Source organism: Notamacropus eugenii, chromosome 2, assembly GCF_028372415.1.
Source record: "Notamacropus eugenii isolate mMacEug1 chromosome 2, mMacEug1.pri_v2, whole genome shotgun sequence".
Lineage (NCBI taxonomy): Eukaryota > Metazoa > Chordata > Mammalia > Diprotodontia > Macropodidae > Notamacropus > Notamacropus eugenii.
Window position 1 is genome coordinate 204,880,892 of NC_092873.1, and position 24,611 is coordinate 204,905,502.

General features: G+C 35.1%; 1 long non-coding RNA gene across 1 annotated transcript in view; it reads right to left on the reverse strand.

The window, feature by feature from the left end:
• Positions 1-7,577: 7,577 nt before the first annotated feature.
• LOC140523797 (uncharacterized) overlaps positions 7,578-24,611 on the reverse strand; it is a 45,982-nt gene continuing 28,948 nt past the window's right edge. Inside the window, exon 3 of the long non-coding RNA XR_011973476.1 lies at positions 7,578-7,640. This is a non-coding gene — a long non-coding RNA (uncharacterized lncRNA). The remainder of the gene's footprint in view (positions 7,641-24,611) is intronic.

Here is a 24,611-nt window from a genome sequence, read left to right on the forward strand (position 1 = left end):
GCGTGCCTGTTTGAGTGAAGAGAAAAGGACATATAACAAAATAGAGAGGTAGACAATACAAGATTTGGCCAAGGGCAGAGAGACTAGAACCTCCATAATCCTAGAAACTGTCTCTCTGAATGAAGCCTGGGATCACAGGAGTATGTTTACTACCATAATTACAATGCTAATTCATGTCAAGCTTGCAGTTCACTGCAAATCCCAGATTTTTTTTTTTGGTTGTTGGGCATTTTTATTTGTTTTTGTTTCTATTTTCTTTTTTTTTTTTTTTTAGAGAAACCACTCTAACCAACTTTTACTTGTGTACCTATTTTTATCCAAAGTATAAGGCACTTGTCCCAATTACATTTCATTTTATCTGATTAAGTCCAATGTTCAAGCCTGTCAAGGTTTTAGTGGATTTTCTTGGGTGTGTGTGTGTGGGGGTGTTTGTTTGTTTGTTTGTTTTGGCCCCTGTCATCCATTGTATTAGTGTGTAAGTTATCCCTTCTGACTTTGTTTTAAATTTGCTAAGGATGCTTTACTTTCTTTCATCTGTGTAATTAATCAAAATTATTATAAATTAATAGCTTGAAAATATCTACTGCTCTCTGTAGACTTGACATGGAACACAGAGAAGAAGTGGTCTCTAATCTTTTAAGTTTTCATAAATATTATAGAATTTTGGAAATTAAAAACTGAAAAGTATTGGTTAAACTAGGTAGTGACTGCCTCAAACAGGATGTCATTGCAAGGTGTTAATAGAGATACACACGAAACAGGAAATTTCACGTGGAAACAAGGCTTGATTCTTTATTTGGCAGTGCCCATTATGTTTACCACAGGTCTTACCCTGAAATTCCACAAGTGCCTGGTTAGTTCCAGTCTTGGGAGTTCTTACAGTAAACTCACACAGCTCCAAGGTACAAAATTCCTTCATTCCTCAGGATGTGGTCTAGCTTTGGGTTAGATTTTTACTTGTTATGGTTGTTGCTAACCTGTGTAATGGAAGAGAAATTACTTTGGAATGAGGAAGACCTGAGTTCAAATGCAGATTTTGGCACAGATTAGCATCTCTTTAAAACTACAAATTACAAATTGGTGTCCTAGTCACATGGGTGGGAGGATTTCCCATCATAGAGAAAGTTTTCTCATCTGGAGTTCCAAGAAATGACAAAATCACTTAACTCTTCCCCCTCCCCCCACATGAAACCCACCTAATATTTGACTGAAGGTGCTAGGGTGTATTGGGGTGGGGGGGGGAGTGGAAGTTTTTATTTTATTTTATTTTTTGGCTGAATGGGAAAAAGTATAGAGGTACCTTAACTGTCACTTAACCTTAACTGTCAACCTTTTTCCAAATGAAGAAGCCAAGATCCTTATCCAAATTCACCCTAGGGAATTCATCTAGGGAAAGATAAACTTTGAGGTTTGCTTCCAAAACTGCCCAAATAATTTTGTTTTATTTTGTTATGTTTGAAAATTAAGGTAAATTGAGAGACAGTAGTCCAAGCATAATCACTTTATTATTAGACTAGCAGTAACCAGTAAATAACCAAAGACCCCAAAATAGGGCTAACTATCCTTCATATAGTTTTGTGAAGTACAGAGCTGGGTAGGGTGGAGATGACAATGTGATTGGTTACAGAGTAGACATCATCATGAGGGAGACAACATAATTGGTTACATCAAGAAATGTGGGGCTAGTACCCACGTGGAGCTGGTAGCCAAGTGGAGCTTTCGACAATTAAAGAATATTAATTGTTTTATGGGACCTATCTGAACCTTGTCATCTTTGCTAGGGGATCAAGACTATCAGAGAAATTTCTTTGAGACTGAGGATCATAGGTCAATATAAATTTGCATAACTAATTCTTTCTCTTGTCACTAACCAATGCCATACATACCTAAATGATCATAATCAATGAGGTGTAGAAGACTATAAACAGGAGACAGAATATTGTATAAATTTATCATTTTCATGGACTAGGTAAAGACCAAAAAAAGCACTTCACTTGATCCAGCTACCCTACCACCTTCATATAAATCAACCAATCAACCAACTAGCCTTCGTTAATCACATTATATCAGGTATTTGTGAGAGCCCAGAAAGGATACATGGATTTATTAAGTACCTACTATGTACCAGGCACTTTAAATTATTTAAAATTTAAATCTACAATTTAAAAATATTAATCTCATTTGCTCCTTACAACAAGCCTAGAAAAGAAGGTGGTATTATAATCCCCATTTTACAGCTGAGGAAATTGAGGCAGGCAATGCTTAAGCAATTTGCACAGTAAGTGTCTGAGGCCACATTTCCTGATTTCAGGCCCATATTCTATCCACTGTGCCACCTAGCTAAGCCTAGGTATACAAAGGCAAAAGTGAAAGAGTCTCTGTCTTCAAGGAGCCTATATTCAAATAAGGATGCAAATGGATTCATGTTCAACAGAATTCCTATCTTTCATCTTCTACTTACCCCTCTTAATTTTCCGATTTCTTTTGAAGGTACCAGCATCCTTCCAATCATCCAGGTTTGCAAGATCCCAGTCATTCTGAACTTTTCATTCTCACTTCCCACTTCCCATAAAATCAGTTGCCATGAGTCATTGATTCTGCTTCCCAAATATCTTTCTCTCCATTCATACCTGAATCACCCTAGTTCAGCCTTTGATCATTTCTTTTTGAACTATTGCAGATACTACCATTTAATTTCCCTGCTCCCATTCCCTCCTCTCTCTAATCCTACCTCCCTACAGTTTACAAATTAATATTCCTGAAGTACAAATCTGATTATTTCACTCCTATACCCTAGAAGCTTCAACAACTCTTTATGACTGCTAGAATAACATACAAATGCCTCAAACTGGCATTTAAAGGCCATCACAATCTGGTTCCAACATTCCTTACCAATCAAAATGGTCTACTTATTGTTCCCTATGTATATTATTCCATTATATAATCTGAACTGGCTCTCCCTTCCTCATTTCTGCTTCTTGGAATTTCTAGCTTTCTTCAAGACTCAGTTCAGATGCCATTTCTTACACAAGACTAGTCCTGATACCTTCAGTTGTTAGTAATCTCCATGAAGAGTTTTAATATTTACTTAGCATATACTTTGTACTTTCCTGTCTTGGTACAGGTTTTTCCTTTAAGGTCCCACCTTTAAGAGCAAAGGTTGCTTCATTTTTGTCTATATTTCCAATTTCTATCGGAAAGCTTGCCGATGGCAGGCTTATTTAATAAATTCTTGTTAAACTGTTGAATAGATTAGACAACGTTAGATTTTGCATTTTGGAAGAACAAAGAGTGCTTCACTCGACCTTCCACACACACTGCTCTCTATTAACAGGTAGAAGGGATGTTTTTATCAAGCCCGAGTTGAGCCAGGTAGGCTCTAAAGTGCCTTCCACTTCCTTTAGAAACTCAAGTAGGCCATCTCAATGCTCTGCCAGTGTTCTTACATAATCATATCACATATTCAGTACATTTTACCATAATATGCTTCCAATTTGGGATTTTCTTTACTTCCTTTAGGGAAACGTATCATAGTCTCGTGGATTTCATGGTTTGGCAAAATTACCCAGAAATTCTGACTAATCTAGAGTAGATAGAGAGGCATGTCTGGCCTCTAAGAGCAAAATGGAAGTGTTTTCAATACACCTGTAGCATCTATATTGTATAAGAGTGATCTAACATAGAACTCCCATAAAATGGAAGCAAAGATCTTCTCTAACAATTTATATCACCATTTATATGACTAGATTTCTGGCAAGCAACGAAATTTCTGTACCACAAGGAATGAGGCAGGCTATCTGGACCCTTAAAGCAATGGGTAAATGTACTGCATGGTTGCTTACATACAAGAAAATAAGATTTCTTGTCACATATGACAAAAATTTACAGGTCTGTGAATGAAAAAAATAAATTCCAAACACTGTTAACATCATATTTAGTCACAGCAGCAAAGAATGATGGTGCTTTGGGCTGTTCATATTTAGATGAGACTCATTCTATCTCATGATTCCATTAAGGGTTTTGAGGAGAAGATTTTGGAAGTTTTATATTTTTATTAGACAGAATAAAGTTATAAATATAAAAATAGCTGAGAAACTGCCAATCTGAAATCTTTTATCTTTGTATGTTGAGTAACTGAGATTCATCAGGCAAGTAAAATTATATTCCATTATATTTCTTTTTTTTACTTTCATAAAAGGCCCAAATATGTTTCCAATCACTAGGAGAGTTTCTGCGAACTTTACCTTTGTAAGTCCAATTAGGAAATTAGATTTTTTAAAAATTAAACCACAAAACAACAACAACAAAAGAAATCTGTTGAATAATACAATTTTTCTCCAAATGATTTTTCCATATTGGCTGCCAAAGCAAACACATGGTACATGTTAGTCAGCTGGGTCTACATCAATTCATCAGCTTCATGAACTGCGCTGGTTTTGTTGCCAAACCTGTTATACTAAATCCCACTGTTTTTAAAATCTAACTCTAAACATCCTTTTAGACTTGCAAAGAGTTCTAAGAGAAACTTAAATATCCAATATTTCTAAAATTACTTTTTTTTAACCGTTCCTTAAAAAAAAAAAAAAACCTCACCCCACCTGCCTGGAGGTCTTCATTCAAAGACTCGAAACCACTTTTATGATATTTTAAAGAAATAATTTTTCAGACTAAATGATTCCTCTCTAATAATCTTCCAATTCTGACATCCTATGTAACCCAGTGCTTTGGACAATATTCATCTTGGCTAGATCCAATCAATCAGTCAACAAGCATTTATTAAGCTCCTTCTATTTATCAGAAACTATTCTGTGTGCCTGGGATACAAAGAAAGACAAAAAAAAAAAGACCTGCCCTCAAGGAGCTCACAGTCTAATGGAGAAGACTACATGCAAACAACTATAAAGAAACTAGATATATGATAGATAAATTAAGGGCTCAGGGGGGCATAGGGGTGCAGTAAGTGGGGGAGGCCCTAAGAATAAGGAGAACTACGAAAGGCTTGTTGCAGAGATGGAACTTAAGCTGAGACTTGCAGGAAGCCATATCCAGGAGATGAGATGACAAAGGAAAGAGTTTCAACCATGGAGGGCAGTGAGGAGAAATACCTGGGATTAGGAAGCAGAGAGCCTTGTTTGAAGAACAGAAAAGAAAGAAAGGAGGTGATTGTCACTAGATCAAGGAGTATGTTCATTAAACTGTTATCAAAAATATTGATTCCTCTCAAAACTCTTTCCAATTCTTTGGACTAGGGTGGGGAACCTATGACCTCAGGGCCATCATATGGCCTTGTAGGTCTTCAAGTACGGCCTTTTGACTGAGTCCAAGTTTTACAGAACAAATCCTTTTATTTGAATTTAGTCAAAAGGTCACACTTGAGGACCTAGAAGGCTGTATGTGACCTCAAGGTTGCAGGTTCCCCAACCCTGCTTTGGACACATACGAAAAAACATAATTACATGAGATGATATCATCTGGGAATGAATAAGTTATTTGCTTCATTTTTAATAAGATACTATTTAAGTAGAGAGTCAGTATGTTACAGTAAGTAACCATCCTTGAAGTCAAGAAGACTTGGGATCAGATTCCACCTGAAATTTCTAATTATAATTAACATCTGTATAGCTCTTAAAGGTTTGCAAAGTACGTTAATATATTATTTTATTTTATACTCCCAATAACCCTGAGAGGCAGGTTCTATTATTCTTTACATTTTAAAGATGAGAAAATTGAGTCAGAAAAAGTTTATGTGATTTCTTCAGAGTCACACAACTAGTGAATGTCTGGATTTAATTTTAGGTCTTCTTTATTCCAGGCCTTCACTCTACGTATTACACCACCTAGCTGTCTACTTACTACCTCTGTGGCCATAGGCAAGTTTCTTAACCTTTCTGAGCCTTATCTCTAAGCCTTATCTAATAAGTAACTCTCTAAGCCTCTCTAAGCCTTATCCAATAAGTAACAAGTTAAGTTTCAAGGAAATCCTCACATTGAGAAAATCAGATCTTCTGACAACTTAAATACTTAATCACAACTAGATTATGGACCAACTTTCCCAACCCACACGTACTAATAGCTTGGGTCCTCAGAGCTTTGCTGACTATATTTTCCTCTGAGGATTCTAGATGTAGCCATGAGAGGGCAGTAGGTTCTTCTAATGCCACTGACTCAAGTGTCTATACAATATGCATCTCCCCTACCCTCACCCCAATATCTACCACCTAATATCTCCTCAGTACTTATACTAGTAATTAGAACTCCACCATCAATTTAGCCAGTTGTTTTACCTCAATATCAATTAACCAATTAATATCAATTAGTTGTTTGGTTTTTTTTTTATGAAGGGATATTTACTGAAAAGATAGCAAAAAAACAAAATACAAAAACATTCTCCCAAACTAGGGCACATTTTCCACTCAACGATCAGTCCCTGCCTAAATCAAGCTCAAATATAAAGTTAGATCCAAAAATCATCCCAACACTAAGTTCACTTCATTTTGAAAAATCTGGTTGATTATGTGTCTTTCTTACAAATCTTCTTTACAGTTTTTGTCCTATAGTTGCCGAAGTCACCATTCTTTGTTTCTGAACTTAGTTCAGAAATTCAACTGTCCTGTAATGAGTTAAGTTTAGAAATCCAGTTCTCCTGTTAATCGCTGTTCTATTCTTGTGTCAAGGAAATCTGTTACCCTTGAAGGAGACAGGTGGACACCAGGGAGTCTGGTCTAGTATCTTTACACCACCAAGCTATCCTCCAAGGATGTCTGGTTTGTTATCCGGAGTCTGGCTGGCTATCTCTGAACTTGCAGATGCAACTGTACTTAAACAATGAACATTTCTTAGTCATAGAAAAGGAGGTTGTTGTTAGACCTCATTCTCAATTTCCATCTAATAATATTTTCTTCCATCTATGATGCTAGCCTTCCTGTTTTCTGTACTCCCCCAAAACTATAAAAGAGTTGCCTCCTCATTGGAGTCTTAGCTTTGCTGGGAAAGCTGAGATACTATTTATTGGTAAATTCATGTTTTACTTTTAAAGTGATTGTGCTTGGGATTTTGTGCCTCAGTTTACCTTAATTTTAACTGTTACAGTGTCCATAATAGCCAATAAATCAGTTGTTTCCTTATTTTTGAGACAATAGTACTTTGGTGGCCAGGCTGTCCCATTGCTGGGCTAGATCATACAAGTCATTCCTTTTGGAGCTCATAAGATAGATAGCCTGATCTATTCTGCCTTGATATTCATTCACTGAAATGCTGGCAGAGATAAGCACAAACAAAGAAACAGAAGCACCATATGTTAATGGCCATGTTCCAACTCTAGTGGGGAGAACAGAACAGATCAAGAGGTTGCCCCTTCCCATAACCTCAGGTTGAAGACAATTTGGTTGCTTTGTGCCTTTTTATGCTAACTCATTTCTTGCACAGTAGTCAGTTAAAAGATTTCTTTTTTGCCAGGCTCTTTACCATGAGACACAGAATACCTAAGCATGCTCTGAATTGATAGCAGGGACTCTCTATTATATATCACCACTTCTACAAGCACATTCCCCTTACGCTAACCCCCAAACCACTACTTGCCTGGCAGTAGGCAGAGAATCCAGGACATTTCCCAAGGGCTAGACATCCATTACCCAGCCATCCTGTTTCACAAGAAAGTAATAGGAAATAGGAACTTAGAGATAAGTTTTAAAGTCAGAGGTCTACATTGTGCTTCACATCTGTCACCTGCAACAAAACAGAGAGGCTATGGTTAATTTAGTCACTCCCTTTCAGTCAAACCCCAAACACACACTGTTTAGTAGATGTTATATATTTATTGCTCTTGTTTTTTCAAATATTATAAATATCTCTCTTCCCATATGGGAACGCATATAAATAGCTGAGGATGGATGAGGGGAAGATGTCAGTTTGGAAACAATAATCTCTTTTACCTCTTCAGCTAGTTCTAATATTAAATAAATTATTTGGAATAATAGGCAAAGAAGGAGTCCTACCAAACACCTTTTATGAAACAAATATGATGCTGATACCCAACCCAGGAAGAGCAAAAACAGAGAAAGAAAATTACAGACCTTTTCAACTGTATATATATATGTGTATATATGTGTGTGTGTATATATATATATATATATATATATATATATATATATATATATATATATATATATATACATAATGTAATGAATATGGTTGCAAAAAACCTAAATAAAGTACTATCTAGAAGACTGTAACAATATATTACAAAGATCATACCTTGTGACCAAGTGGGATTTATAGCAGGAATGCAGGGATGGTTTGACATAAGCAAAACTATTAACATAATTGATTATATCAATAACAAAAGTAATAAAACAGATCAGCAGATGTATAAAAAAAGTTTTTGACAAAATACAAAACTCATTCATATTAAAAATACTTCAAAGCATAAATATAAATGGATTTTTCATTAAAATAATGAGGAAAAAAAGAAATTGAAAATCAGAATGGGCAATGAGATAATAAAACTAACTCTTTTGCGGATGACATGATGATATACTTCAGAAATTCTAAAGACTCAACTAAAAAGCTAGTTGAAACAATTAATAATTTTAACCAAGTAGCAAGATATAAAATAAATCTACACAAATTATCAGTATTTCTTTTTATCACCAACAAAACCCTGGAAGAAGAAATAGTACTATCCCATTTAAATTACCATAGATGGCATAAAATACCTGGGGGTATACCTGTCAAGACAAACCCAAAATAAAATAAAACACTTTTTATACAAATAAAATCAGATTTAAATAATTGGAGAAATATTCATTGTTCGGGGTGGGGGGACAAAGCCAATATAACAAAAATGACAACCTACCTAAAGTAATCTATTTATTCAATACCATTCCAATTAAATTACCCACAAAAATATTTTATTGAGCTAGACAAAATAATAAACTTCATTTGAAAGAAGAAAAGGTAAAGAATATCACAGCAATTTATGAAAAACATGTATGAAAGAAGCTCAGCAGTGCCAGATCTTAAAATGTATTATAAAGTGATAACTATCAAAACTGTCTGGTATTAGCCAAGAAACAGAAGGGTGGATCAATGGAATAGAGCAGACATACAATATATAGCAGCAAAGTCACTGGGGTAAAAATTCGCTATTTTGGTAAAAAACATTGTTAGGAAAACTAGAAAGCAGACTGGAGGAAATTGGGTATAGAAGAATATCCTACACCATTTACCAAAAGAAGGTCAAAATGGATATATGACCTAAATTAAAGAGAGATATAATAAGAAAATTAGAAGAACATGGAACATGTTATCTATCAGACTTATGGATACAAGAAGAAATTATGAATAAACAAGAGGTAGAGAGCATTGTGAGGGATAATTTTGATTCCATAAAATTAAAAAAGTTTTGTACAAATAAAACCAATGTAGCCAAAATTAGAAGGAAAGCAGAAAATTGGGGGAAAATTTTATGGACAATTTGTCAGATAAAGGTCTCATCACAAATATAGAGAACTTGGTCAAATTATAAGAATATGAGTTATTCCCCAGTTAATAAATGGTCAAAGGATGTGACCAGGCAGTTTTTGATGAACAGGCAGTTTTGGGATAAAGAAACCAAGGCTATATAGAGTCATATGAAACAATTCTCTAAATCGTTATTGATTAGAGAAATACAAATTAAGACAATTTTGAGATGTCATCTCATGCCTATCAGATTGGCCAAAATGATAGAAGGGTAAAATGACTAATGCGGAAAAATGTATTCTAATACATTTTTGGTAGAACTGTGAAGTGATCTAACCATTTTAGAGGGCAGTCTGAAATTATGCCCAAAGAATTATGAAACTGAATAAACCTTTTGACCCAGCATTAGCACTATTAGGTTTGTTTTCCAAGGTGATCAGGGGAAAAGGAAAAGAACCCTTTTGTTCTAAAATATTTATAGCAGCTTTTTATGGTGGCAAAGAACTAGACACTGAAGAGATGTCCATTAACTGGGGAATGGATGAAACAAAATGTGGTATATGATTGTGATGGAGCACTACTGTGGTATGAGAAATGATTAGCAGGTTGATTATAGAAAAAATAGGAAGACATATGAAATAATGAGAAGTGAAATGAGCAGAAGCTAGCAAATGTTGTATACAATAATAGCAATATTGTTTGAAGAATCACTGTGAATAACTAAGTTATTCTGAGTATTACAAATACTCAAATCAGCTACAAAGGACCTATGAAGGAATAAACTGTCTACCTCCAGAGAAAGAACTGATAAATAGAAGAAATGCATAGAGTGGTTTTACATACATATACATAAATGTGTATGTGTGAGTGTGTGTGTTAAATGGTGGCTTTCTCTAGTGTGGGGTGGGGAGGGAAGGAGCAAGACAGTTCAGAACTTAAAATGTAACAAAAAATACATTAAATTTTATAGAAATTTAATTTAAAGAAATTTAAATAAAATTTAAAGAAATCAATAATCTTTCCCACACACTGGTAACAGATAGATATACACATATATATGATCACATATATTTATATGTATGTGGGTGAATATTTGTTGTTGTTCAATTATTTCAGTTGTGTCTGACGCTTCTTGACCCCATTTGGGATTTTCTTGCAAATGTAGTAGAGCTGTTTGCTATTTTCTTCTCCAGCTCATTTTACAGTTGAGGAAACTGAGGCAAACAGGGTTAAGTGACTTGCCTAGGATCACACAGCTAGTAAGCGTCTGAGGCCAGATTTGAACTCATGAAGAAGAGTCTTCCTGACTTTAGACCCAGCACTGATATATGTCAGTGCAGCAATCATTCATACATCTAATCCTACTACTGACTAGCACAGGAGTTTTGATTCTGTTTTCAACCTGGGTCATTTCATCTTCCTTAGGCAACTTGGTATCTCCTCCCTCCAAACCCCTCCAAAGCCACCTTCAGAGGTTCACCAGAGTATAGACATCCAAGTAGCTCAGCCTACTGAAACTCAAGTAATCTGCCAGCCTCAGTTTTCCAGGTAGCAGGGATTATAGTCATGTACTACCATACCCAGTGATTTAAAATATTACTAAATCCACACAATATAACAACTGTCCTGGTACTACTGCTACCACCACTGAGAATCCATTGTCCACATCCCAGTCATTGCTTCAAACAATAAGATTTCTGGACCAACCATACTATGGCCAAACAACAATTCAACCAACCTGAGGTCTACCTATGCAACCAATACAAACATAATACATATGCAACTACTGAACTTTTAAAATAGTATACTGAAATCTTACCTAGAAAACCAACTCCCAGATCCCATGATATTCATGGGAGAGATGTCTGCCCTGGGTTTCAGCTTCACACCTCAGTTTCTTCACAGAAGTACCATATTAGATTAACTCACTGCTAAATCATTCAGTAAAACCTCAATAGCCAAAAGCTTTTATTATTAAAACTTTCCATTAAAATGTACTTTCAGAATTCAAAAAGGAGTTTTCTAAATATACTTTAAGCTATTAAGGTATCAAGAAAAGGAAAGAAAGGAAGTCCTAAAGTGTCCGTTGTACAAATATTTTCCCCATTCCTGCTGTTGACCATTGAATAGTTTTTTTTAATGGCTTCTGAGTGTATCTCCCCGTCGCCTCCCCTGCCACCCCCACCCCCTAGTATTATTGCCTGTATTTAGAAACTTTTTTTCTTTTGGAAGTCTTTAACTCTTGATCTATCATAATCAGTATTTGAAGGATTAGCCTATGGAGGAAAAATTAGACTTGTTCTGTTTAGCTGTAGAGGAGAGACCAAGGAACAATAGGAGGAAATTAAAGAGGAGCAAATTGAAGGAAAACCTTCCTAGCAACTAGAGCAATGCCAAAGTAGAATGGCCTGGGCTCCCTCTGGGGGTAACTGGTTCCTCTTTATTGGATGTCTTCAGGCAAAAGCTGGATAATGGCTTGTTGGGTTTGTCAGTAGTGGGGATTCTTCTGAGGGTTGAGTTACATTAGGCAGACAGTGAAGTCTCTTCCTACTCTCAAATTTTATAGCATTGACTACACATAGGCAATGATGAGACACAACAAGACAGTACATATAAAGCATTTTGCAAACTTTAACACACCATATAAAAGTCAGACATTTTAATGGGATGATCCAGTTTGACTGTCTGGTGGTTCACTGACCAAAGTGATTAATAGCTCAATCCTAATACTCTTTGATTATTTACATTTGAAAAATTAATTTATTTCACTTTATTTATGGTGAACTCCTCAAGGGCAGGTACTATTTTTGCCTATCTTTGTATCCTCAGTGCTTACCACAGAGCCTAGCACATGGTATGCCCTAAATAAATGTTTATTGAGTGACCAGTGACACCCTTTCCTCAACAAGGATAACCAGAAATAGGTAGAATTGGGGGGTATTAGGTGGACCATTCTCTGAGAACCTAGCAGAACTTAGCACTTTCATTCAATGGGGAAGATGATTGTGGGACAAGCCCAGCTGCCGATCCTTTCTGGTGAGGACCACCTAACGATCAATAGCACCACCTGGTGGTTATGCATACTTCTTTGGATCTGATCCCATCAGTGTTGGTAGGTAGGATCAACATTGGTACTATACAGATGGGGTTATAACCTCTTCATGTAATTTTATTCTGTGTGATTCTTATCTATGCCTCTCTACAGATACCCTGGAAAGGATGTAAAGAATGTATTAAAGGGCTTTTATTTATTTTGTGAATACCTTTCCAATGCTCATGCTGACATTCTGTTATTTCTGCTTCTTGACAAACCCAATTCCTTTTCTGGTCATAGATGTCTTCAACCATATTTTTCTATGCTAATTGATTTTCTTTTTTAAATTCAATTTTATTTTATTTTCAGAGAAAAGAGGGTCTCTCTTCCCTCTCATCTCCCACTGAGAAAGCAAGAAAAACAGAACCCGTTACAAATGCTCTCTATTTAGATGTGGATAGTTTCTTTTATTGTGAGTTCTTTGGAACTGTAGTTAGCGTGTGTTGATTGGAGTTCCTAAGTCAAGATTCTTATCTTTACAATAATGTTGTATTGTATAAATTGTTCTCTTGGTTGTGCTTAGTTCACTTTGCCTCACTTCATGTAGAGTTTCCCAGAATTCTCTGAAATCATCTCCTTCATCATTTCCAAAAGTATAATAGTATTCCATCACATTCATATACCATAATGTGCTTACTCATCCCCAGTTCATGGATATAGCCTAAGTTTTCAATTCTTTGCCATCATAAGAAGAGCTACTATACATACTTTTTACATATGGAGCTTTTTCATCATTCTTTTTTCTCCTGAGATATAGGTCTAATAGTAATATTCATGGGGTTTTAATGCACAGTTTAATAGATTTGGGTCATTTGATGAGACTTTAAATGCAAGACATCATTTCACTCTGTTGGCCTAAACTTTGCCAAGCTGACAGGTGCTTCTACACCACAAGGAGCCACTGGGATAAGACTGGTATGAGGGCAAGATATGAAATCAGTTATAACTAAATGAAAATATTCCCTTCAGAAGAGCTTTCTAATGATGAATAATATGCCTATTATATAAGATCCTTTATAAACAGCATTATTTCTATTAGAGGGCATTATGCTGTTTACTTTGATGATGGAAAGAGGGGTAAGCTGGAGCCAGAAAAAGTGGCTCACAAGAACCAGCTGTCCAATTTTTCAGGGTAAATATTTCAGAAATTGGCAAATGCCATAAATCAGGGCTAGATTTATTGTTTTGTTGATTGTCTAGACTTAAGAAAGTGATAGAGAAAATGTTAATGATGTTTGTTAAACTTTAAAATGTGCCATACATATATTTTTTCTTTCTTTCTTTCTTTTTTGCAGAGCTGTTAAGCATTTGCAGCACAACTCTTGGTAGAAGATTCTATTTTAGAGTTATTTTGAGTATAGTAATAGATTTGGTGAATAGGACAAAAAAAGCCATAATCTTTTTGTAATGTGTTCCAATGCAAGTATTAAAAAGTATTGGATTGTGTGCATTAATGGGACAATACATTGAGTTATCGGTGGAATGAGAATTGTGGCACTGATTCCTGTCTTACTTATATTATAAAACATATGTATATAGAAATAAAATCTCAAATTTAAAACAGAAACACATTTACCATTCTCACTGATACAGTCACTGGAGAAAGTCAAATAAATTCAATTCTATGAAAAAGCTACTAAGGGGCATACAGGTGATAATTATGTGTGGGATTAAGGCTTTAATGTATTAAGTTTTGTTTACACTGGCAACATGAATAGCTGGGACAGACAATTTAGAACAAAAGCCTACTCAAAGGAAAATCACAATTTAGGAATATTTTAGAGGAAATGCCAAATAGTACAAAGAGCACGGAACTTGAAATCAAGAAAGAATTGGGTTTAAATCCCATTTTTTATATTTACTGTGTTGACCATGTACAAATCGCTTCACTCCTCTAGCCTCAGCTTTCCCATCTGTAAAAAGGGAAAGATAATTCCTATAGTACTGACTTCACACAGATTATTATGAGGCACAACATGAGAGAGAATATATAAAGCATTTTGCAAACTTTAACACACCACATACAGGTCAAGCTTTTAATGAAATAATCCAATTTGAGTATCTGATGGTTAACTGACTGAAGTGATTACTCAACCTTACTTCCTTTTGCCTATTTAATTTTTATTTTTTTCTCCTCACTCTTCTATAAGTGTTTATAAGGTCATCTTAAAAAACAGAGAATCTACCAAGAACAGGGAACTGATTTTCTCTTGATTAGAGATAGGAATAATAATCAAATTCATCTAGAAGAAAAAAAGATAAAATTCCTTCAAGGGAACCAATGGAAGAACTGTGAAGGAAGGTAACCTTACACTACCAGATCTCAAACCATATTATAAAATAGTAATCATCAAAATAATCTAGTACTGGCTAAAAAATAGAGTGGTGGATCGGTGTAATAGATTAAGTATACAATACAAAATAGTAAATAACTACAGTAATCTAGCATTTGATAAACACAGAGATCCAAACTTTTGGCACAAGAACTCATTATTTGACAAAAATTGCTGGGAAAACTGGAAAGCAGTTTAGCAGAAACTAGGTATAGACCAACATCACACACCATATACCAAGATAAGGTCATCATAAGTAAATAGGTGGAGCATAAAACATTTTACCTGCCAGATCTATGAATAAGGGAAGAATCCATGACCAAACAAGAGATAAAGAGATTACAGTATATAAAATGGGTAATTTTGATTACATTAAATTAAAACAGGTTTTTTATATATAAAACCAATGCAAACAAACTTAAATGAAAAGCAGAAAATTTTGGGGGAAATTTATAGTATTTCTCTAGTAAAAGCTTCTTTTCTCAAATATATAGAGAATTCTGTCACATTTATAAGAATATGAGTCCTTGTCCAATTAACAAATAATCAAAGGATATGAACAGTCAGTTTTCAGACAAAGAAATCAAAACTATCTATAGTCATATAAAAAATGTTCTAAATTACTATTGATAAGATAAATGCAAACAAAAACAACTCTGAGGTACCACTTCACATCTATCAAATTGACTCATTTGACAGAAAAGGAAAATAACAAATTTTGGAGGGGATGTGAGAAAATTGGGACACTAATGCAATGGTGGAGGAGTTGTGAGCTGATACAACCATTCTGAAGAGTAATTTGGAACTATGTCCTAAGGGCTATAAAACTTTGAATACACTTTGATGCAGCAATACCACTACTATGTCTGTGTCCCAAAGAGATCAAAAGAAAAGGGAAAGGACCTATATGTGCAAAAATATTTATAGCAACTCTTTTTGTGGTGGCAAAGAATTGGACAGTGAGGGGATGCCCATCAACTGGGGGGTGACTACACAAGTAGTGTAGTACATGTTGTTATGGAATGCTGTTGCTCAATCATTCAATAATGTCTAACTCTTCATGACCGTATGGACTGTGGCACAACAGGTTCTTCTATCTTCAACTATCTCTGGAAGTCTACCCGAGCTCAGCTTCATTGCTTCCATGACACTATCTATCCATCTCATCCTTTGCTCTTCCTTTTTACCTTTTCCTTCAATCTTTCCCAACATCACAGTCTGTTCCAATGAGTCCTGTCTTCTCATCCTATGGCCAAAGTATTTAAGCTTTTGTTTCAATATTTGACCTTCCCAGGAATAAATAGTCTGAATTAATTTCTTTAAGTTTTGACTTATTAGATCTCCTTATTGTTCCACAGACTCTCAAAAGTCCTCCAGTAGCAGTTTGAAAGTGTCAATTCTGTGGTGTTCAGCTTTCCTTATAGTCCAACTCCCACAGCAATGCATTGCTACTGGGGAAAAAAAGAAAAGCTTTGACTGTATGAATTTTTGTCTGCAAGGTGATGTCTGTGCTTTGTAGTATATTGTCCAGATTTGCCAGCTTTCCTTTCAAGGAGCAAGTATCTTTTAATTTCATGGTTACAGTCCCCATCTACAGTGATCTTTGGGTCCAAGATTATAAAATCTGACACTGCTTCCTTTCTTTTCCCTCTATTTGCCAGGAAGTGATGGAACCAGTTGCTATGTTCTTAGTTTTTTTGATGTTAAACTTCAAGTCAGCTTTTACAGCCTCCTCTTTCACTCTCATCAAAAGACTTCTTAATTCCTCTTCACTTTCTACCATCAAAGTGGTATCATCTGCATATCTGAGATTGTTGATATTTCTCCCAACAGCCTTAATTCTGATTTTTTTATTCATACAGCCTTGGTTCATAGCTCTTACATTCCAGAGGTCTATGCAATATTCATCATTGCAGCATCAGACTTTCCTTTTGCTACCAGATACATTCACAACTAAGCTTCCTTTTGGCTTGGCCCAACCACTTCATTAGCACTGGAACTACTTGTAGCTGTCCTCTGCTCTTCCCCAGTAGCATGTTGGACACCTTCCAACCTGAGGATCTCATCTTCCAGGGTCATGCCTTTATCATTTAATATTGTCCATGGGGTTTTCTTGGCAAAGGTACTAGGATTGTTTGACATTTCCTTCTCCAGTGGATAACCTTTAGTTAGAACTCTCCATTATGACACGACCATCTTGGGCAACCCTCCACAATATAGCTTATAGTTTCATTGACCTACACAAGCCCCTTCACCAGTGATCCAGGAAGGGAGTAATGAAACACTATTGTGTTATAAGAAATGAAAAGCTAGATGTTTTTAAAAACAAACAAACAAACCTGGGAAGACTTATATGAATTGATGCAAAGTGAAATGAGTAGAACCAGAAGACAATAACTTTAAAACACCTACAAGCAAGGTTCAAAAAAATGTTAATTACTATACAAGCTGAACAAGAATTCCTGGAAGAGTTAAACAAATAGATAGTGGTGGTAGAAGACAAATTGGAAAAAGAAATGAGAGTAATGTAAGAAAATTATGAAAAGAGAATTAACAGCTCAGCAAAAAAGGCACAGAAAATATTTAAGAAAATGACACCTTAAGTAACAGAATTGGCCTAATGGTGAAAGATACACATAAATTCACTAAAGAAAGGAACTCCCTAAAAAACAGAATAGATAAAATGGATAAGGAGGTACCAAAAAATCTCTGAAGAAAAGAACACCTTAAAAAAGTAGAATTAGCCAAATAGGGGGAAAGGTACAAAAGCTTACTGAAGAATTAGAATTGAGCAACTGGAAGCTAGTGACTCCACGAAGTATCAAGAAACTAAAATAAAGTCAAAAGAATGAGAAAATAGAAGATAATGTGAGATATCTCATTAGAAAAACAACTGACCTCAAAAATGAGACAAGGAGAAATAATTTAAAATTATTGTACTACCAGAAATGATTTTTTTTAAAATCCTAAACATCATTCATCAAGTAAAACTGCCCCAATGTCTTAGATTCAAAAGTTAAAGTGGAAATTGAAAGACTCTACCAATCACCTCCTAAGATACAGATACCAAAATGAAAATTTTAAGTAATATTATAGTCAAATTACACAACTCTCAGGTCAAGGAGAAAATATTTCTAACAGCCAGAAAAAACCAATATAAATATCATGTAGCAATAGTCAGGATTACCCAAGATTTAGTCGCTTCCATATTTATGTAGCAGAGGTCTTGGAATATAATATTTCAAAAGGCAAAACAGCTAACATTACAACCAAATATAACCTACCCAGCATGACTATAATCTGTCAAAGGAAGAAATGGGCATTTAATGAAATTTTGGACTTTCAAACATTCCTAGTGAAAGCACCAGCGCTAAATAGAAAATCTGACATTCAAACACAAGACTTAAGAAAAGCATAAAAAGTAAACATGAAAGAGAACTCATAAGAGACTCCATAAGACTGAACTGTTTAGATTCCTGTATGGGAAGATGATTTGTGTAATGCCTAAGAGCTTTATCATTATTAGGGCAGTTAAAACATAGACAAAGAGAATATATGTGTGAGTCAATTAAATTAAAATGATCTCCCCCATAAATGAAAGAGTGATAGACTAAGAGAAGGGGAGAGAGAGAGGAAAAATGGGGAAAATTTTCTCACATAATAGAGGTGTCCAGAGAACTTTTACAGAGGAGGGGGAAATGAAAGAAGGTGGCAGGCAATGCTTGTTCTTCCCTCTCATCAGAATTGGTTCAAAGAGTGAAGAGTGAATATACACACACTCAGTAAGAAATCCATCTTACCCAAGAGAGAGTCAGTAGGAGAGATGACAAAAAATGAGGTGATAAAAGGGAAAGCATTTTAAGGGAGGCAGTGGAGGAGGGACAGAATAAAAAGAAAGAAGAATAAATAGAAGAAAATGAGATGAAGGGAAATACACAATTGATGATCATAACTGTGGATGCGAATGGGATAAGCTAACCCATAAAACAGAAGCAGATAGCAGAATGGATTAAAAACCAGAATCCAAAAAGGCAGTAGTAGCAATCATAATCTCAGACAAAAGACCTATCTCTAAAAGAGATAATCAGGGGAGGTACGTTTTGCTAAAAGGTACCATAATAAAGAAATAATATGAAAAAAATTTACAGAAAATTTCTCTGATAAAGGCCACACTTCCCAAATATATAGAGAATTGAGTCAAATTTATAAAAATAAGACCCATTACCCAACTGATATCAAAAGATATAAAATCAGACAGTTTTCAGAAGAAGAAATCAAAGCTATTCAAAAATGCTCTAAATAACTATTGATTAGAGAAATGCAAATTAAAACAGCTCTGATTTACCACCACACACACCTAACAGAAATGACAATTGCTTTAAGGAATGAGGGAAAATAAGTACACTAATGAAATATAGTACAACTAGTACAATTCTTCTGGAGAACAATGTGGAACTATGCCGAAAGGGCTATAAAACTGTACGTACCCTTTGATCCTGCAATATCACTATTATGTCCATATCCCAAAGAGCTCAAAGAAAAATGAAAAGAACCTATATATTCAAAATTATTTATATCAGCTCATTTTGTGGTGGCAAATAATTGGAAATTGATGGACTATTCATCAATTGGAGATAGCTAAACAAATTCTAGCATATGATTGTGATGGAGTACTAACTATAAGAAATGATGAAGGTTTCAGAAAAACATGGCAAGACCTATATGAATGGATGCAAAGTGAAGGAAAAGAACTGGGAGATCATTGTGTACCACTGTGCACAGCAACATCAATGTTGTAATGATGATCAACTTTGAAAGACTCAGCTACTGTGATCAACACAATGATATAAGATGATTCCCAAGGACTCATGAAAAAATAATATCCAACTCCAGAGGGAGAACTGATGAACTCTAATTACAAATTTAAGTATATATTTCTTTCTTTTTTCTTTCTTTTGCAATAGGGCTAATATGGAAATATGTTTTGCATGATTTCACATGTATAATTGGCATATTGCTTCTCAATGGATGGAGGGAAAGGTAGAATGGAGGGAGAGAATTTGGAATTCAAAATTTAAAAAGAAAAAATGTTCAAAATAAACATTTTGAAAAGACATGACTTAACTGAGCATTCCCTGTCAATTTTATTTTTTGTGATATAGTATGGTATTTTCTGTGTTCAGGTTAGTTTCCATGTGTTAGCCCTTAATTATAATTATTCTTAATTCTTAATATTAATAGTTATTCTTAATAATAATAGTTATTATAATAATAAAGGCTAAAATTTATCAAACACTTTAAAGGTTTGCAAAGCACTTTACATATGTCATCTCATTTGATCCTCAAAACAACCCTGACAGGTGCTATAAGTATGCCCACATTAAAATGAAGGAACTGAGTTTCAATATCATGTACCAGATATAGATACATAACATATATATACATATAAAATGCACTATATGTAAATATATATAAAATGTTATATGTGTGAAATGTACACACAAATAAAATTACATATGAAATATACTACATACACGTGTAATTGTATATGCACACATATATGTTACATGTACAATTTTTTGCATGTTGTCTCCTCCACAGAATGTGAGCTTGTTGAATGCAAAGACCACTTTTTCATCTTTTTTTGTACCTCCAGTGCTTAGGACAATGTCTCTTACATAGCGAGAGTATAACAATGCTTGTTGAGTACCTGACTGACTACATCAAACATATTCCATCCTGCCACCACATGCATATCTTCCTCCTCTCCTTTCCTACCAGCTCCCCATTCTTTCCCACCTCTTTTTCTGGGAGAGAGAAAGATTAGTTCCGTTATTTCATCAGTGTCAGAGCTCAGGTGAGGATCTTCTTCTCCAGAACCAGAATCTTAGAGAGCCCCCTTAAGCACTTCAAAGTTGAGCTACATACCCCCAGATACTATAATCTAATCAACAATATAATTGCTTCTGGAAGAGATGTATCAATAGACTAGACTGCTGTTCTATTCACTGTTCCTGTGATTTGCCAGACCAAATCCTTGTCACTTGACCATCGTTCCCTCAAGCATCTTGAGGGCAGCTGCTGTTTCACTTTTATATTTGCATCACCACTGTTTAGCAGTGCCTGCCACATTGTAAGTACTTAACATAGGCTTTTTCATTTATTTGCTCCTTTTCCCATCATTTAAGGTCTTCAAGCAAATGCTGGTTGACCATTTGTCAGGAATGCTGCAGAAAATATCCCAGCTTTAGTTCTGATTGAACTAAAGGAACATGCGAGCCTATCTAACTTTGTAATTCTTTGAATATATGAGATTTTCATTGTTTTATACAAGCTTTTACGTGAAGACTTGGGAAAAATGCCAGACCCATACTATGTGTGTATTAAAACCTGTGAAAACAATGAAAATCTTACATAATAATAAAATTGTAGAATTAGAAAGGATTTAATTTTCTTTTTTTATGTGACAATAACTTTATTTTTTAATTAAGTTATTTTATTTGTTTTCAGTGTTCTACAATCACTTCCATATATGTTAGATGTTTTTTCTCCTCCCTTCCACTCCTTCCCCACTCCCTCACTGAGACGGCATACAATTTTATATAGGTTCTATACATACATTGCTATTAAATACATATTCACCTTAGTTATGTTGCATAGAAGAATTAACATGAATGGGAGAAATCATAAAACAAAACAAAATACAAAAGGAAATGGTCTGCTTCATTCTGTGATCAAATTCCATAGTTCTTTCTCAGGATGTGGAAGGCATTTTGCCTCGAGTCCATTGGGAATTTTTTTAAGTCCTTGCATTGCAATGAAGTACTAAGAAAAATTTCTTGCACACTGTGGTTGTTGCTCTGTACAAAGTTCTCCTGGTTCTGCTCCTTTCACTCAGCATCAGTTCATATAAGCCTCTCCAGGCCTCTCTGAAGTCTTCCTATTCATCATTTCTTATAGCACAATAATATTCCATTACATTCATATGCCACGATTTATTCAGCCATTCCCCAATTGATGGGCATCCCCTTAATTTCCAGTTTTTGGCCACCACAAAGAGAGCTGCCATAAATATTTGCGTACATGTAGGACCCTTTCCCATTTTTATGATCTCTTTAGGATATAGTCCTAGAAGCGATATTGCTGAGTCAAAGGGTATGCTCATTTTTGTAGCCCTTTGGGCATAGTTCCAAATTGCTCTCCAGAATGGTTGCATCATCTCACAGCTCCAACAACAATGAATTAGTGTTCCAACTCACATCTTCTCCAACATTTATCATCTTCCTGTTTTGTCATGTTAACCAATCTGATAGGTGTGATGTGGTACCTCAGAGTTGTTTTGATTTGCATCTCTCTAATCAATAGTGATTTAGAGCATTTTTTCATATGACTATAGGTAACTTTAATTTCTTCCTCTGCAAACTGCCTGTTCATATCCTTTGACCATTTATCAATTGGGGAAGAAAGGATTTAATTTTCATCCATTTCGATCATGTTTCAGTTGACTGGAGTCAATGACAAATAGACAATAAAGTAAACTTCGAAGCTAACTTATGCTGCCCAGAACTTCTTTGAGAAATCAGTATGTTCGCTAAACTTTGTGGCTAAGACTACAGATTTGCTTATCTCTTAAATTGTAAATAAAATTTATGATATGTTTTACTTCCCTGGTGTTGGGGAGGAATGAAGGTGATAATGTGGGTAGTTCAGTGAGAGAAGATGAAAATAACATTAACATCAGTGTTTCACAAGCCCTGAAAGAAAATATAAATATTCCCTCTTCTCTCCAATTTTTTCTCTCCCTCTTTTTGTTCAGGTTTATTTAAAATTGTTCAGAGAACACAAATTGGGAAAAAACAGGTGTGTTTATAAAAATAAAATTATTCCCTTATTTTCAGTGTAGTGAGAAAAACAGACTATTCAAGAAAATTAGAATTCTTTGTTATTCCACTGCAAAAAGAAACCGGGGACCAAAGCTCATCACGGACTTAAATGGATTTTTTTTATTTTGCATTTCCTTTTGAGCTGCTTACCGTTTTCACACCTTGACACTTTCTCAGTGGCAGCATGCAGTTTGCTTATTGATTTTCAGCTAATTTTGTTAAAGGCTACACAGGTTGCATAAAAGATAATTTGGAGAGCTATTCATTCCCTCAACAATAAAAAGAAGTCTGCTTCTCCAAGTGTGTGGCTGTTTCAAATCATAAAAGGTCTCTTTTTTATCTTTTTACACTTTTTGTTTTGTTTTTTTGGATTGAATCAAACATAGTTTCCCAACTCTTTTCCCAGTACTATGGATTATTTTTAGAGTTTACATCAATCAATCAATATTTATTATAGCTTATTAGAGAAAAAAAAAACAGACTGCCCTTAAGAGTTCACTAATGAAGGAGATAACATGCAAAAACTAAACTACAAACAAGATATATGAGATAAATTGAGAGTCATCTCAGAGTGGAAGGTATTACTAACATTCATGAAGGAGGTAGAGATAAGGGAGCACAGAATTCCAGGCATGAGAAATAGACAGATAAAATGCGTAGAGGTGGGAGATGGACAGTCTTGTTTGATGAATAGCTAGGATGCCAGTGTCAATGGACAGTAGAGTACTGAGAGAGGAGTAAAGTATAATTAATGCCAGCTTTTTAAATCTCTTCAATGGTTACTAAGTCCTAAATGAAGAAAACTCCCTCACTGCATCATCAATGCAGAATCAGAGCAAGAGGATCCTCTAATAGCATCTCTTTGATTCTTGCCTCTTTGATGTATGACAAATCCATTATTTTCATAAGATAGAGTTTATAGGAGGCATCCAATCATCTTACAACGGAGGACATTTTTTCCATCCTCCATTCTGAGATGTTTGCCCCAATCTTATGATACTATTGAGAATGACTTTTCTAATTACTCCTTCAATAGATCACAAATGGAAATTATGTTGAGGGTTTGTTCTAATTGATTACCAATGCCAAGATAACTGACCAGTCATTCAACCAAAAGTGCTCCTTTTGATTGCTTCTACTTCCTAAAGCACCAAGGGCTTTATGAGTTAGGGCTATGTCTGCTTCCCTTTGGCCGTATAGACCTCTGCATTGAGACATAACCATTTGTTGTAAGTCCAAACATGACTAATCCTTGAAAGCTGGGCTCAATCAAGACTAACATTTGAAACGATGGACCACAGATGAAGCCGGATTAGGCATCCCTTCCAATGTATGATCAATAATGATGACAAAATGCTACATTAGTATATGACATCATTAGGGTCACTGGATAACTTTCCCTACCATTCTAAATCATAAAGGTCTGCAATAAGAGACAGACATGAATAGTAAGTTTTGTTTTTTTTCAAGAGATGCAGTATCTCCTTATCTTCTTCCCTGTAAGCATAAGAGGCTATAAATTTCTCTGAAGGCTGAAATAGGTTTCTTGGGTTCCCTGTTCCAGAACCTTGATTATCAAAGATTATTTTCTCCCACTAAATTTGTAATGTTCTATCCTGTCTAGTTTTCAATAATTCAAAGAATGATATTTCCACCACTCTCCTTAGAAGATTAACTCTTCTCCAATCTTAAATGGTCAAACCAATCTAACTTCCATCCATGTAAAACCCTTCCTCGCTCTAAAAGTTGTACTTGTTAAACTTTTTCTGCTGCTCTACATGGAACTTTATATGATTCTAATAAAAATATATACCCTTCACAAAAGTGAAACTGTCCAAC